This window comes from Tamandua tetradactyla, chromosome 14, assembly GCF_023851605.1.
Source record: "Tamandua tetradactyla isolate mTamTet1 chromosome 14, mTamTet1.pri, whole genome shotgun sequence".
Lineage (NCBI taxonomy): Eukaryota > Metazoa > Chordata > Mammalia > Pilosa > Myrmecophagidae > Tamandua > Tamandua tetradactyla.
Genome location: NC_135340.1, coordinates 67,967,162 through 67,983,665, shown reverse-complemented (window position 1 = coordinate 67,983,665; position 16,504 = coordinate 67,967,162). Strand labels below are relative to the sequence as shown.

Here is a 16,504-nt window from a genome sequence, read left to right as displayed (position 1 = left end):
CGATGGGGAAGAAAGTAACCTTTGGGAGGGAAGTCTAGCAAGCCATCACTAGCTGCTGGGGGCCAATGCTTCTCTGATGGATACCACCACCAACCAAAACTCAGAAGTTATCAGGCCACAAACCATGAACCACCAACTGCATTGAGAAATGAAACAAAAATGAGATCTGCGTGTTAGTAAGTTTTACCTATCTTCACCCATTGTCCATCTCCTTTGGCTTTTCATAGACAACAGATATTTTAAATCATTATTCATCCTATTGTGAGTCACTTCCATGCCATCAGAAGTCATAACAGAAAACTTCTACCGGGTCCGGTCCCTATTTTAGTCTCCCTGTCCCCATCTCTGGGTCTCTAAACCAACCATCACATCCACCCTGAGGCAGGCAGTACCCAGCAAGAAGAGGATGTGGGCTTCTTGCCCTATTCACCAAAATGGTCCAGAAGTCTCTTGCTCCTCCACCTCATCCAGTGCCTCCTCAAGTTTTTCCTGGTTTTTACCTTGGAACAATACCACCAGCCTTGACCCAACCACCTGACATGAGGCAAAACGAGTTGTCTGATTGTGCAGTTCCAGGCTTGCCTGAAACACAATTGTGCACTAACTTTACAGCTCCCTTCACCTCTGGATGCCCATCCACTCCCCAGGACTTACTCTTTCCCTCCCACGAGAAGCCCTCTTGGCTGATGCTTCCCCACATCTGACCAATTCCCCACAAGGGGTACTGCAATGTCCAGCCCTATCCTGGTTGGTGACATCAATCCCTGGACACACCACCACACTGGACCACTGTGAGTGTCACAGCCACTGTCAATGAGAACTGCTACACCCAAGGCAGGGTGAGAAGTCAGGTCGTTTGGCTTTTGTAAGGAGAGAGGCCGCCCTTAGATGTGCTGGAAGCAAAGGTAAGGCACCTTGTAACTTACAGGAAGACCATGGGCCTGTTCTATTCTCTCTGCAAAAACTCTCTGGCCTGTTCCCTCTGCAGTCCTCTGCAGCAGCCCTTCATTGTGAGCTGCACAGTAACAAACCACCTACAGCATAGAGCCACCATCAAAGCCAGCTTCCCAGGACTGTAACCAGTGTAATGGTCCAGGGCCCAGGTGCTCAAAAGGAATCACTTGGAGTGATAATCACTTGGAGTAATAAACACTTGGAGTTTACTATTCTGTGGTCACCATCTTGAAATTCTTAATAATTTTGTCTTTGAACTTGTGCTTTATAAGTTAAGTGTGATAGGGAAATGGAGCATGCCCCGAGGGCTTGAACTCTCAGCTCACAGCATGGTCCAGGGTCTGCCTGCTGCTGCCTCCCCCAGACTGTCTCTCAGCTGCTTGTTCCCTGGCCCCTGGACACGCAGCCTGCCCAGCTTTCCCCTTCTTATCTCTGTCCAGCAACCACTGCCACCTTCCACTCCTGAAGGGAGCATGGGTCTGGATGCAGGGAGAGCTGGGATGCGGCGTGAGCACCCTGAGGCAGCAACTTGGGGCAGGGCATGGCCTTTCATTGGGTGGCCAGCTTCTCACTCATCCTTAATCCAGGTACCTAGCACAACCCTGCAGAGAGATTGCAATATCCTTGGTGTCTCCCCATCTGCCTGGGGTCAGTGTGGCAGGACTGTAGGCCTGTACAAGGGGGTGCTTGTGAGGGTCTGCACTTTTCCACGGTACTACTGGGGGACCCCTCTTCCTCCTTCCAACCTTCCTGAGTCTGGCTTGAATTTGTCTCCTCTGGCTAGCTTGAGGCATCGTCTGGAGAGGAGCCACGAAATATAAACTGTATAATTTTGATGATTCTACTTATAAGTTAAATACTCTGATGTTTGCTTCAAACTGGCATGTGAAGATGAATGGCAAAATTCATGCCAATAACTTAAATTTTTAATTCATGTTTATTTAGATCAACATTTACTAGCTGTGCCGGTTTGAGGTTATTATGTACCCGAGAAAAGCCATGTCCTCTAATTTGCATTCAGTATTGCTGGGTAGAATCTTTTTAAATTGTTTCCATGGAGATGTAACCCACCCAGTTGTGGGTGGTAACTTTTGATTAGATGGTTTCTATGGAGATGTGTCTCCACCCATTCAGGGTGGGCTTGCTTACTGGAGCCCTTTAACAGGGAACCACTTTGGAAAAAGCTACAGAACCACGAGAGCCCATGCAGCCAGATACCTTTGGAGATGAAGAAGGGAAACACACCCTCAGGGGAGCTTCATGAAACAAGAAGCTGGGAGAGAAAGCTGGCAGCAGACATTGCCATGTTCACCATGTGCCCTCCCAGCTGAGAGAGAACCCCCCAAACTACATCAGCCTTTCTTGAATGAAGGTAACCTCTTGTTGGTGCCTAAATTTGGACATTTTCATGGCCTTAGAACTGTAAACTTGCAACTTAATAAATTCCCCTTTTAAAAAGCCATTCCATTTCTGGTATATCACATTCCAGCAGCTAACAAGCTAGAACACTAGCAAATAAAAATACATCTGTATAGTGTGTGGATATATCTCAATAAAATTGCATTAAAAAAAGACCTTCTGGAGTAAGTTGGGGCTCCTTGAAAGAACAGTAACCCACCCCTGAGGCTCATCACCATGCCCTCTGACCTGGCCAAAAAGAAGGCAGCCAAAAAGAAGGAAGCTGCCAAAGCTCAACAGCGGCCCAGAAAGGGGCATGAAGAAAACAGAGATGCTGTCATAGAACCACAAGTGACAGAGGAGAAAAATGAGGAGGCCAATGGCAGAGAGACTACAGAAGTGAATTTGCTGACCAAGAAGTTAGAGGACTTTGAGATGAAGATAGCTACTGTTCGAGCTGTTACTGGTGTTCTAGCCTCTCACCTCAACAGTACTGATATCCATGTTATCAACCTCTCACTCACCTTTCATGGTCAAATGCTGCTCAGTGACACCAAACTGGAATTAAACTCAGGCTGTGGCTATGGTCTTATTGGCTTAAATGAAATTGGAAAGTCTATGCCCTGAGCACATTGACATCTACCATCTGAATCGGAAGATGCCTGCTACTGACAAGACACCTTTGCAGTGTGTGATGGAAGTTGACACAGAGAGGGCCATGCTGGAGAAGGAGGCTGAGTGGCTGGCTCATGAGCATGCAGAGTGTGAGGAACTAACGGAGCTATATAAGCACCTGAAGAACTGGATGCTGACAAGGCAAGAGATGAGGGGCTCACAGGTCTTGCACGGACTGGGTTTCACACCTGCCATGCAGCACAAGAAGGTAAAAGACTTCAGTGGAGGCTGGAGGATAAGGGTTGCCCTTGCCAGAGCCCCTTTTATTCAACCTTTCATGCTGCTTCTGGACGAGCCCACCAACCACTTGGACCTAGATGCATGTGTGTGGTTGGAAGAACTCAAGGCTTTTAAGCACATCTTGAACCTTGTCTCCCCATTCCCAAGATTTTCTGAATGATGTCTATACCAACATATTCACATGCACAACAAGAAACTGAAGAAGCATGTAATTATGATTGGTATGTGAAGCGACTGGAGCTGGAGGTGAAACAGATGAAGAGGTTTCACTGGGTGTAAGATCAGATAGTCACATGAAGAACTACATTGCTAGGTTTGGTCATGGCAGTGCCAAGTTGGCCTGGCCTGGTAGGCTCAGAGCACGGAAAAGACGTTACAGAAAATGATAGCATCAGGACTGACAGAGAGAGTCATAAGCGACAAGACACTGTCATTTTATTTCCCACCATGTGGCAAGATCCCTCCACCCATCATTATGATGCAAAACATGAGCTTCAAGTATACAAAAGATGGGCCTTGCATCTACAACAATCTAGAATTTGGTATTGATTTCCAGCAGGAAAATCAACTCTTTTGAAGCTGCTAACTGGAGAGCTGCTACCCACAGATGGGACAATCTGAAAACACTTTCATGTTAAGATAGGGCATTACCATCAGCATTTACAGGAGCAGCTGGACTTAGATCTCTCACCTTTGGAGTACATGATGAAGTGCTACCCTGAGATAAAAAGGAAGAAATGAGGAAGATCATTGGGCAATACAATCACACTGGGAAACAGTAGGTGAGCCCAATCCAGAACCTTTCAGATGGGCAGAAGTGCCGAGTGTCTGGCCTGGCTGGCCTGTTGCTCTGAAAGGTTGCTCTCTGCTGAACAGACCTTTGAGGCCAGCCTGAACCATCACTCCTTTCCCATTCAAGCAGCAGGACCTCTCTGTTCTCCTTGTTTGCCAGCAGAAGTTCAGAGTAGGGTTGGGGTGGGATGTGGAGAGGGCAGAAGCTAACAAGAGTGTGACTAGGAGGAGAAAGAACATGGGGCATACACAGGAGAGAGTTACCATAATCAGCATTTGCCAGAAGTGGTTTTACTTCACGCCAGCCCTGCCCATGTGATGCTCAGCAATAGAGAGAATGCAACCAAGATGTAATTCTTCACTAAGACCAGCATATACTTCTGAATGAATGAACTTGTTGAATGAATTATCAGATTTAATCTGAGTCAGTCAGCTCATCTCATGCCAGATCATGGAAATCAAGAACTGCTACTCCTTAAAATTTACAGTTTCCCCAATGTTTATTCAGTTTGTTGCATGCCTCTCAACATCCTTCCTTTTTGTAGCCATAACATATTCCATCATATAAAGGTATCACAGTTCACCATTCTACTTCTCAGTCATTGTACCCTTCAGCTCCCTCCATCTAATGGGCATCATGGATAATGTCCAAAATAAACAAACCATGTCTTACAGTATCTTCCTTTGGTTGTACAATCAGAGGCACTCTCAATTTTAGGCAATTTCCATTGGTCCATAGAGACAAAGAACCAGCAAACACAGCCTCACCAAATATCAAATCAAAACTACCACTTATTGGAGAAGGGGAAATATTCAACTTCCCCATTTGGAGAATTTCTGATATTCTCACAAGCAGCGGGGACAACCAAATTAATAGGCCAAGCTCTCAATCTTGGGGTTTGCCCCTATGAAACTTATCCCTGCAAAGGAGAGGATAAGTCAACTTAAAATTAGGCCTAAGAGTCACCCTCAGGGAACCTCTTTTGTTGCTCAGATGTAGCCTCTCTCTCTCTCTCTCTCTAAGCTGACATGGCAAATGAACTCACTGCCCTCCGCCCTCTAGAGGGGACATGACTCCCAGGGGTGTAAATCTCCCTGGCAATGTGGGACAGAAATCCTGGGATGACCCGGCATCAAGGGATTGAGAAAACCTTCTTGACCAAAAGGTGGAACAGAGAAATGAGACAAAATAAAGTGTCAATGGCTGAGAGATTTCAAACAGAGTCAAGAGGTTATCTTGGAGGTTATTCTTACACATTATATAGATATCTCCTTTTTAGTTTATGGTTTATTGGAGAGGCTAGAGGGAAGTACCTGAAACTGTAAAGCTGTGTTCTAGTAGCCATGTTTCTTGAAGATGATTGTATAATAATACAGCTTTTACAATGTGACAGTGTGATTGTGAAAACCTTGTGTCTGATGCTTCTTTGATTTAGGGTATAGACAGTTGAGTAAAAAATATGGATAAAAATAAACAAATAATAGAGGGAACAAAGTTAAAATAAATTGAGCAGATTGAAATACTAGTGGTCAATGAGAGGGAGGGGTAAATATTATTGTATGCATGAGTTTTTTCTTTTTATTTTTTTTGCTGGAGAGATGCGAATGTTCAAAAAAATGATCATGGTGATGAATGCATAACTATGTGATGATACTGTGAGCCATTGATTGTAACCAGGTATAGAATGTTTGTATGTCAAGAATGTTTGTGTATTTGTTTGTTAAGGTTTTACAATAAAAATATTAAAAATAAAAAATAAATTAATTTAATTTAATTTAAAAGAAGTTCAAGAGCAACATAATGGCCGTGTTTTCCAAATAATTGAATAAAGAAATTAAAGAATTGGGAAAAAAAAGAAACTATCCCTTATCACTTGTCCCTCCCCTCAAATTAGTTGCCTATGGTAGTGCTGTGGTACTGTTGATGTCTTCCTGTTAACTATTGGCCATAACATGCATTTTTACTTTTCCCTCATACCCTCTACTATTGACTCTTTGTCCAATATCAAACCTTTGAAACAGTTCATATGAAAATTTATTTATATGTGTAGATTTAACCAGAGGCATACATGGCACTATACATCCCCTTTCAATCATATTCACCTTCAACATGGAAATGTTACTTATAACCCCACTAATTCATTATAACTTCTATCTGTTCCCTTGCATGTACATTCAACCTCATTGGGTAGCCTTTCCCCACATCTCTAGTTTCTGTGTACCTCTAGGTCTGCCATATTCTACAGTGCAGCCTCTGAGCTTACCTTTATCAGAGTCATAATAGTGAAATCATACAGTACACATCCTTTTGTGTCTTACTTATTTCACTCAGCATTATGACAATGTGTTGTGAAAAATAATCCAGAAATAAAAGAACAAATATGCTAAGGTCTCTTCAGAAAATACTTATAAGAAAATGGGAGGCTAGATTGTAAGTCCTTATAGCAGCCACTCCTACTCAGAAGTTCTAAGTGTATTTTTAAATTCTGAAACACTGAGCTATAAGTGTATCAGTCAGTTTTTCCCTGGAACTTTAAGTACTCTGTGACACTTGAGACCCAGAAATAAAGTGCTGCAGCCCTGAAGTTAGCACAGTTACATACAATAACAGTTTAAGTAACCAAAATAGAGTAGGTCTTAATTAGAGATAAAAATGAGGCCAATCTGACTGGAGCTAAGGTAAATCAGAATACAGGGCAAAAGATGATCGTGTATATACTCTAGACTTTCACCTACAGTATGAAACCAAAGACAGAGATGCTTATCCAGGTTTATGTCTAGAACCTAAATTTTCTGTAACACAATCTAAATCAACCTGTCTGGATATCTCATTTAAACAACCCAAACTCCTGGAGTCCAGAACGGGAACAAGGCCTGGCAATTCTGTATAGCTTAAGGTAATACCTGGATACATCTCAGTCTATGGTAGGCTGATAATTAAAAAGTATTTGTAGAGTCCCTTGAGGGTCCGAAAGAGGGAAAAAAAATGGAACTATTAAATTTTCCCTTCTGGGAAACCCTGAGTACCCTCTCAACCACTGGGGACTCCCAAGAAAATAGGCCAAGCCCATGACTTTGATGCTTTCCTTATGAAACTTTTCTGTAGTGGAGAAGCTAAGACTACCTATAACAAGGCCTAGGAATTGCTTCCAGGAAACCTCGTTTGTTGCTCAGATATGGTGTCTCTCTCTCTCTAAGCCCAACTCTGCAAGGAAAATCATTACATCCCCTCTTACTTGGGACATGATATTCAGGGACGAATTCTCCCTAACAAATTGGGGCATGACTCCTGGGAATGAGTCTGACCCAGGCATGATGGGATCAACAACACTTTCCTGACCAAAAGTGGGAAATGAAGACATCAGGGGCTAAGAGAGATCAAATAGAGTCAAGAGGCTATTCTGGGGGCTATACTTACACAAGTTTCAGTTATATAGTGCTAATTGCCATGGTTTATGAAATCCCACCCAACATCATTCCTCTTAATTCTTAAGAACACCTTGCGTTAGAACTGAGACTCTATAAAGGTCTGACGCACTAGATTTGCTTTCCTGGAACCTATAACTCCTAGCGGGTTCCTAGGCCAGATAAATCATGAAACCCATAGGGAACAGCCTCTAGGTTTAGATTATCAACTAATTACATCATCCTATCCTTGAGTGTCAACACCCCCTCTTTACATGAAAAAGTCAAAATGGGCATTGCCTAAAGATCCCTATAGATTGGGAGAAAGATCTAAAGAGAAGGAGGAGTTATAACAGAGAAAATAGAATTTAACAAACAAGTATGACTGTTGAATCACTATATTGATATTTTTGGAACAGCTATAAGGAAAAATCTGAAATAATGGAATAGTAATGCATAACAAACTCTGAAATCTGTTCTGTAACTGCTACAGTGTACTTTGAAAATTATTGCTTTTTCTTTCTTTTCTTTGTATTATTTCACAAAAAAAAAAGATGTTTAAAATGTACAGTTTCGGGCAGGCCATGGTGGCTCAGCAGGCAAGAATGCTTGTCTGCCATGCCAGAGGACCCGGGTTCGATTCCCAGTTCCTGCCCATGTTAAAAAAAAAAAAAAATGTACAGTTTCTATTTGGAACAACAGGAAAGTTTTGGTAATGGATGGTGGTATTGGTAACACAACATTGTAAATGTAAGTAATGGCACTAAATTATTATTTGAAAGTGTTTAAAAGGAGAAATTTTTAGGTCATATATATTTTAATAGAATAAAAACTTAAAAGAAATCCATGGACTTTCATAATACAGTGGACCCTAAGTTAAATCATGTACTACAGTTAATAATACAATTATAAAAATGTGCTTTCATCAACGGTAAAAAATGCACCAGAGCAGTGCAAGTTATTAGTAATAGGAGGGTATATGGAATCCTGCATTTTATGCATCATTTTTCTGTAAACCCACAGGTTCTCAAAAAAAAAAAAAAGCTACTGATCCTTCTTAACTAGTAGTTCTCAGGTGGGGGTGATCTCCCCCCATGAGGGGACATTCCAAGAAATAATGTCTGGAGACAGATTGGGTTGTCAAGACTGGAGGAGATGGGGCAGTTGCCACTGGCATCTAATGGATGCCTGTTAAACATCCTACAATACACAGGGCAGCCCCCACAACAAAGACTCATCTGACCCAAAAGGTCAATAGTGCTGAGGCTAAGAAACCCTGCTCTGCACTCTACATTTGCTTGGTCACATCTGATGGACTTCAAAGTTCCCTACCTAGATCTGTGCACAGGAGAAGGCTCCATCCAGGCCATCTTTTGAAAGGGTTTTACCCCAGATTCCATTCTACTTGCCCTCTCCCCTTTCTCTAGAGGTATGAAATGTGGCACGCATCAGTCTCTCTCATTGTCAAAACAGTGGTCAAAGGACTGGGCAGAGAGTCTTCATGAGTGATCAGTGGAAGGAAGAGGAGAATGTTAGGAAAGGATGCCAAGAATGAAAAAAAGGGAGCCCAGAGTCTCTCTAGAAAGAGAAATGTGCTCAATCGTGCTCACCCACTTTCTCTGGCCCTGAAGACAATGCACTCTAGTTCTTGCCAAGTCTGTTTTCTAAACTCTGGCCTGAGAAAGTCAAGTTATAAAGAGTAGCACCTGCCTTTATCAAAGCAGAAATGCAGACCCATCAGTAAAGACAGGGAGTGATATTTGTTTTTTCATCCCTCCACCCTCAGGACATAGGTACATGGTTCTGGAAAACAATCTTTCAGGCTTGGTTTTCCCTATGCCTTCGCATCTTCTCCTAACAACCCTTAAAATGCCCCAGCCTCTAGGAACAAGGGGTCATGGAACCAAAATAGTGAGAACACAAACAAATAAGCAAAGAGGTACTGCAGTCTGAAAAAGGAAAGATATTTAGACTTCTTTCACCCCAAACCATGTGTACAATATACTCTTCCTCAGGCCACATCAATTTAAAGACTGATCTAGCATAAATCTTTTACAGTTTAGTATAAATAAATTTCCAACTCCAATTCAAGTTTTGGTGGCCAGTCCCAGAAGCTGTCTTCTTCAACTTTATGGCGTGCTACATTAACAGTGTTGAACGCTTATTAGACATATTCCATTTACCAGATTCATAGCACTTTGCAATTGTTCTCTCAGTAAAAATCTCTCAACTACCTTAAGAGACAACATTACTATTCTTGTCATTTTCATCTTAGGTAAGAGGAAACTGAAACACAGACAGTTTAAGTAACTTTCCCAGCTAGTATGTGGCCAAGACAAGATTTCAACCAGGCAATCTGTTCCAAATTGTGAGCACTTAATGGCTCTACAATCTAGCTTTAAGTTTTTCCTTACCCAGAGATATTGAGGCAAATGTACTCTAACCAGGGATCAGTATAGCATAGGGTTATATGTAGGCACCAAGTCTTCTTCCTATCTATAAAATGGGGATAATTAAAGTAACACTTGATAAAGTCATGGTGAAGAATAAATTACATAATATCTAAAATGCTTCTCCAAGTGCCTGGCACATAATAATCCCTCTAAAAATGTTAGCCATTGGTGCTGGTTTGAAGATATTATGTACCCCAGAAAAGGCATGTCCTTTACTCCTCATTCAGTATTCCTGGGTGGAATCTTTTTTATTGTTTCCATGGAGATATAACTCATCAAATTGTGGGTAGTAACTTTTAATTAGATGGTTTCCATGGAGATGCATCTCCACACATTCAAGGTGGGATTGCTTACTGGAGCCCTTTAAGAGGGAACCACTTTGGAAAAAGCTTTAGAGCCACCAGAACTGACAGAGCTCATATAGCCAGAGACGTTTGGAGCAGAAGGAAAACACCCCCAGGAAAGCCTTACAAAATGAAGAGAGAAAGATAACAGACGTTGCCATGTACCCTCCCACCTGAGAGAGAAATCCCGAACTTCATCGGCCCTTGCTTTGGAGTTAAGGTATCTTTTTCTGGGTGCCTTACTTTGAACATTTTTATAGCCTTAGAACTGTAAATTTGCAACATAATAAATTCCCCTTTTAAAAGCCATTCCTGTTCTGGTATACGGCATTCCGGCAGCATGCAAACTAATGTCCATTATTACAATTATTATGACCACAAAGCTAGTGAGTAGTAGACTCAAGGCACAAACTCAGTTTTCTCCAGCTTCAAAGTCTTAACTGAAGAACTATCAAAGTAAACAAAGAAATTAGTATAACTGTTTGGAAATGAGTTTCTTTCCAATTAAAGATAACTGCCCAAAGACCAAAGCATTTAACAGATCATAATAATTTAGTGGTTGTAATTTTTTTCAGTACTAAACTTTATTCCTATTGGCTTTACAAGCTTCTACTGTGTGGCTTAGATCATTTACACTTTAAGAATGCAAAGGATTCTAATGACTCCACAAGCCTTGGCCAAATATAAAACTAACATTCGAGGCTTATGGTCTGTACATTATGAGTTTGGTTCTGTGCCAAAGAATTATTAAACCATATTGCTTAACCAAAGGGGTTTGCCAAGGTCACACAAACCATCCCTCCATATCCAAAAGAAACAGACACCCCTTTATTTCACTTAACTTGGCATCTGAGAACATTAGACTTTAGCCAAACAGCTTCTCCTGCACACGTTGAAAAGAAAAATAGAAATTTTGTTCCTTAAGAAAGTAATTGCCAAACACATAAATTAAGCATTTTCTAACCTAATAATAACTTAATAAATAAATCTATGTTCATTCTTCTATTATGGTTTTAAATCCCTGATGCATTCAAGCTTGTTATAGGGTTACTACAGTATCACCTCAGTGAGAAGTCTGAGAGTGCCTAACGCAGTATTCGGCATATATGATCAGTGATGAATGCCATGATGCCCTGACAGCCACTCGGGATCAGCCTTTGAAGGCAGTTCCCTGTCATCCCCATTTGAATTAGCAAGCAATATCCATCAAGCCAATAATAATCCTTAAAATCCCTCTACATGAAATTAAAATCTTATAAGCTAAAAAAAAAAACATCTTACAAGTGGTTTCCATGATCTGAACTTTGTGTTGTAGTTACATTCAATAGCCCATCCCTGCAAAGCTCATCCTCCATTTAGATCTCTATTCCATAACCCTACAAAGCCAAGTTACATAACTCTAGGAACACCATTCACATCACAGTCTGTGGGAATGCCCATAGATCAACCTGTCCAAATGTACAAAATAGCTCTGATCTTATGGCCCAGGGAATATTTTAGCAAAAGGAGTTGACCATTTTAAGAGCCCTGTTGTATTTCCTTGAACCACTTAGAAAAGAAGAAGGAAAAATCATTTTGAGGGAAATTCCTAAAACACCTGGAAAAGTTAAACGTAAGCTTTGCTGTCTGCAGAGAATCTTAACACATCTCAAAGAAGGTAATATGGTGGAAACCAGGAGTTTGGAGTCTATTTTAGTTTTCTGGGTTGCTCCAAGCAAAAACCTTGAAATCGTTCAGCTTAAACAATGAGAATTTGTTCACACATGGTTTAGAGGCTAGGTAAATATCCAACTCAGGGCATCATCTTTCTTCTCGGAGACCGACTGCCAGCAATCCTTGGCTCCTCGATCACATGGCAAGGCACACGGTGGCATCTGCCAGTCTCTCCTTTCTCTTCCAGGTATTGTTAATTTCAGCTTCTTGCTTCCATGGCCTTCTCTCATTTTGCCTGAATTTCATTCTTTTATAAAGGATTCTTTAAATCCTTTTATAAAGAATTTCATTATTTTATAAGAGGATTAAGAGCCATCCTGAATAAGGTGGGTCACACCTTAATTGAAGTAGCCTCATCAGAAGGTCTTACTTACAATGGTTTAAACCTACAGAAATAGATTACAATTAAGAACATATTTTTCTGGGGTATATGCAGTTCCAAAGCACTACAAAGTCATGCTAGTTTCAGCTCCAAAGTTTACCCTTAGGTTCTAATCTCCTGATTTGGGAGCCCTTCCCTGGAACCATAGTCTTGGCAACAGCATTTCTGACCACGAAAAAACATCAAGTGATACTTCTTCAAAGCCCAAATGTACCCCTTTTTGTTAGGAAACGCTCCAAGCAAACAAATTTCACTTCTCCTTAACTGCACTCCATCGTTTAGCCAAATGCAAATTCTATTTATTTCCATGAGTATGCATCTACCATCAACATTAATTAACTTATAAGACTTTCAATTTTTCAATTTCTTTAATTGAATTGGGTAATTCCAAATGTCCTAAACCAAAAATGTTTTTATTAAGTGACATTATGTGCAGTCTAAACATTAATTATTTCCAGTTGAATTAGGTACCAGTCTCTTTTGAATGCCTAATGTAGAGACAATGTTCTAACAATAAAATTAAACAGGAAAGTTTCAGTTTTTAGAAATTTCACCTTTTAATATATATGTTGATTATTTGTTTCTATCTAAGTTAGGGTTTGTGATGGTTAGGTTCTAATGTCAACTTGGCCAAGTCTTCATGCCCAGTTGTCTGGTCAGGCAAGCATTGGCCTGACCATTGCTGCAAGGATATTTCATGGCTAGTTGATAAACTGGAAAAGGCTGATGTATTAAAAGGCTGGTGTATTAAATCATCAATCAGTTGATTGTATCTGTGGTTGATTACATCTGTTATCAACTAAGATATTTCTCTCTCACCATGAGAAAATCCAATCAGTTGATGACTTTCAAGTAAGAAGAGAGACTTTTTTACTGCTTCTTCAGTCAATAAGCTTCTCCTGTAGAGTTCACCCAGAACCTTCATCAGAGCTTCCAGCTTCATAGCCTGCCCTATGGATTTTGGACTTTTCCATTCCCATGGTTGCATGAGTCACCTTTATAAATCTCATATTTACAGATATCTCCTCTGCTTCTGCTTCTCTAGAGAACCCTGAATAATAAAGGGTTCATTCTTAAAAGCCACTTTCTATCCAAATATCTCATTGAAATTCATAATTAAATAAGAATTACTTAACAATGAAGTTAAAACTGTACTGGTTTCCAGTTGCCCATGATGGTTGCATAAGACTCTCCAGGATGCTGCTCCCACATAGAATCTTCAAACAAGGAGCAAAAACTGTCAGAGTCATATTCCTCAAAACTCTGGAAAGCAGTTAAAAGGCTGCAATAACTACATGAGGATCTAATCAAGAAAGCACTGCTTTAAAAACAGTAGGAGTGGGGGAAGGGACAAGAGTTAGGGGGAGGTTTGGATTTTCTATTTAGTAAGGATGTCTTTATCAGCTGTCATTCTCTTGAGAACAATGAAATTATCTAAAATTGAGAGTGTTCATGGACTGTTATACCTGAGGCCCAGTAGACAGAGGTGGCTGAAAGATGCACTAACTGAGAAGTAGAATGGCAAACGATACTCTAAATATATGATCGAATGCAGTGCTGCTACAAAAAGGAAGGAAGTTGTGAGGCATGCAATAATATGAATGAACCTGTAGGGTATTTGGTAAGGCAAAATAAGTCAGAAACAAAAGAGCAAATATTGTATGGTCTCATTTAGAAAATACTTATAACAGGGGCCTAAACTGTAAACTCTTACAGCAGTTTTGTATATGTATTACCTGATATTTAGAGATAATGAAGTTGATAGGGTCAGAATTAAAGTAATTTAGAATACAGGGTTAAGGAAGACATTGCCTGTATTGTAGAACTTTTGGCCGTGGAGACCAAAAGAAGAAAGTTTTATTGTGTCCAGAACCTAGGTTTTCTGTAGCACATAATCTAACTCAACTTGTCTAGATAGATCATTTAAACAATCCAAACACAGGGAGCCCAGAATAAGAATGAGAGCCTTTAATCCTGTATATCTTAATGTAATATCTGGATATATCCCAGAGTATATTAAGCAGATAATCAAAGAAAATTGGCTAAAAAAAAAAAGTATTGGCAAAGTCCCTTGAGGGATGGGAGAAAAATTATGGAACTATTAAACTTTACCTCCGGGGAAACCCTGTATACTGTGCCAAGCATTAGGGACACCAAAATCAATATGTCAAGCCCATGATCTTTAGGCTTGCTCTTGTAAAGCTTATGTATGTAGCGGAGAAGCTAAGCCTACCTATAGTTATACCTTAGAGTCACCTCCAGAGGGCCTCTTTTGTTGCTCAGATGTGGTCTTTCTTTCTCTAAGCCCAACTCTGCAAGTGAAATCATTGCCCTCTCCCCTACATGGGACATGACATTCAGGGATGAAAGTCTCCCTGGAGGCCTGGGAGATGACTCCCAGTGATGAATTTGGCCCTGGCACCATGAGATCAACAATGCCATCCTGACCAAAAGGGGGCAAAGAAGTATAGCAAATAAAGTATCAGTGGCTGAGAGAGATCAAATAGAGTTCAGAGGTTACACTGGAGATCACTTTTATGCATGCTTTAGTTAGACATTGCTATCTATCATAACTTGCCAAACCCCAACCAAAACCATTCCTGCCAATCCTAAAAAACACCTAGGGCATTATATAAGATTCTACAAAGTTTCCATGCACTAGGGCAACTCTCCAAAACCTACAACCTCCAAATAGGTCCCTGGACCAGATAAGTACTGAAATGCAGAGAAGCCAGCCCTTCCAAAACAGCAACTAGTTCCAACCTCCTATCTCATATTATCGATAGCCCCTTCCAACATGAAAAATTAGAATGGGAATAGCCCAAATACCTCTAAAGAGTGGGAGAAAGATCAAAATGTTGGTGGAGTTATACAGAGAAGGTCAGTTTTAGCAAATGAATATGAGTGCTGAATCATAATACTGATATTTCTTTTAGTGTCCAGTACCTTAGAGCAGCTAGAAATAAAAACCTAAAACTGTGGAATTGTAACCCATACCAAACTCTGCTCTATAACTAATTGTTGTAATGTACCTTGAAATTTATTGCTTTTATATATGTGCTATTTAAAGAGAAGGAGGAGTAAAACAAGGAAAATAAGATTTAACAAATGAGTATGACTGCTGAATCATTAAATTGATATTTCTGTTGGTCTCCAGTATCTTAGAGCAACTAGAAGAAAAAGTAAAAAATCATGGAAATGTAATCCATAACAAACTTTAAAATCTGTTCTATAACTACTTGTTAAAATGTACTTGGATATTTGCAAAGTCCCCTTGGGGGAATGGCAAGAAAGGGAGAAAATTCAACTTCCCCACGTGGAGAATTCCTGATACTCTCACAAGCAGTGGGGACAACCAAAGCAATAGGCTGAGCCCTCAATCTTGGGGTTTGTTCATATGAAACTTATCCCTGCAAAGGATAGGCTAAGCCTACTTAAGATTAGGCCTAAAAGTCACCCCCAGAGAACTTCTTTTATTGCTCAGATGTGGCCTGTCTCTCTTCACCAACACGACAAGCAAACTCATTGCCCTCCCCCTCTCTGTGTGCGACATGACTCCCAGGGGTGTAAACCTTCCTGGCAACGTAGGACAGAGATCCTAGAATGAGCTGGGACTCAGTATCATGGGATTGAGGAAACCTTCTCAACCAAAAGGGAGAAGAGAGAAATGAGACAAAATAAAGTGTCAATGGCTGAGAGATTTCAAACAGAGTTGAGAGGTTACCCTGGAGATTATTCTTACACATTATATAGATATCACCTTTTTAGTTAAGGTACTTTGGAGAGGCTGGAGGGAACTGCCTGAAAATATAGAGCTGTGTTTCAATAGACATGATTCTTAAAGATTACTGTATAATGATATAGCTTTTGCAATGTGACTGTGTGATTGTGAAAACCTTGTGTCTGATGCTCCTTTTATCTATGGTATGGACAGATGAACAAAACATATGGATTAAAAATAAATACATAATGGGGGAACAAATGTTAAAATAAATTTAGTAGATTGAAATGCTAGTGATCAATAAAAGGGAGTGGTAAGAGGTATAGAAAAAAACAGGAGAAACAGAGGCTAAAATATATTGAGTAGATGGAAATACTAGCAGTCAATGAAAGGGAGGGGTAAGGGAAATGGTATGCATGAGGTTTTT

The 16,504-nt window shown here is 40.5% G+C and overlaps 1 long non-coding RNA gene and 1 pseudogene across 3 annotated transcripts in view; one reads left to right on the top strand and one right to left on the bottom strand.

The window, feature by feature from the left end:
- The window catches only part of LOC143655162 (uncharacterized), a 603,365-nt gene that overhangs the window by 421,880 nt on the left and 164,981 nt on the right, over positions 1 to 16,504 (bottom strand). The gene's annotated exons all lie outside the window — the stretch shown is intronic.
- On the top strand, positions 2,590 to 4,269 carry LOC143656521 (ATP-binding cassette sub-family F member 2 pseudogene; annotated as a pseudogene).